We start from the raw sequence: 1081 nt of genomic DNA, 5'->3' as shown, positions 1-1081 counted from the left end.
AGTGCTTTTGGAAGTTTAGTTTAGTGATTTAAACTTGATTTTTAAAGTTATTTTTGGAATTTATCGAATTTGTAGAATGGCACCAAGAATGAAAAGGAGCAATGGGAAGAGCCCATTTGATTCAAGCAAATTTGTCAGCTCAAAAGCTCAGGATCGATATAGTGACGCTCTACAGTCACAAAAGTTGATTCAGGAGCGATGTTTTAAGAGTTCAGGAGGAGAAGTGGAAGACCTGATAGTCCGCCGACAGTGGTAACAGTTCTGTTGTTTCTTTGTTGTCGCTGTAATTTCTGTTGTAAGGGAGTTTTATGCAATTCTCCTAGAGGCTGAGGAAAATCGAGTTATGATTCGAATCGAGGGAAGTTGGTACCTTTTACTCCGGAGGTAATCAACTTGTTTTATCATTTACAACTGGGGACTTTGTGTTTTTAAGAAAATTATAGTTCTATGGAAGCATAATTGGACGAGATCATATCTTATTTAATTGTTGGAAGAGGACTTCGGAAGATTACAAATGAGAGGAGAGTAAATTTTCTAACGTTAAAGTTATGTGCACCATCAAAGGCTTGGCACTATTTTATGTCTGCTCGTCTGCTTCCTACAAATCATCTCAGAGAAGTGACCACAGAGAGAGGGGGAAGTTGAATTATTATATTCAGGAGGGAAAGCCCATCAAACTAGGGGCTTTGATCTATCACACTATCATCAGTTCAGGTGCTGCTGCTACTACTGCAGGTATGGGATTTATTTCCTTGATAATTTCTTTATGTGAGCAGGCTTGAGTAAAGTATGATAGTTGGGAGGAAGTTCTGTTGCCTCTGAAGCCCATTACGAAAGTGAACGTGAAGACTTATTCGGAGCATTTGATTTTTGGCTGGAGAGGAAGATTTTCCAGGACCTATGGATTAGAGACATATGCTGCATCTACCTCTACTTCATCTTCATCAAGACCATCTGCTTCACATGCTTCTACATCTCGAGGTGAGTCAACTGAGACTCAAGAGCAGTTATTACAGAAGATGATGACTCATATCCACTTTACTGCTGATAAAGTTCAAAATCTAGAACATTTTGCTAAGCA

This window comes from Phalaenopsis equestris, unplaced genomic scaffold (genome assembly GCF_001263595.1).
Source record: "Phalaenopsis equestris unplaced genomic scaffold, ASM126359v1 Scaffold001319, whole genome shotgun sequence".
NCBI classification, from domain to species: Eukaryota; Viridiplantae; Streptophyta; class Magnoliopsida; order Asparagales; family Orchidaceae; genus Phalaenopsis; species Phalaenopsis equestris.
Note: the sequence above shows the minus strand (reverse complement) of the source record.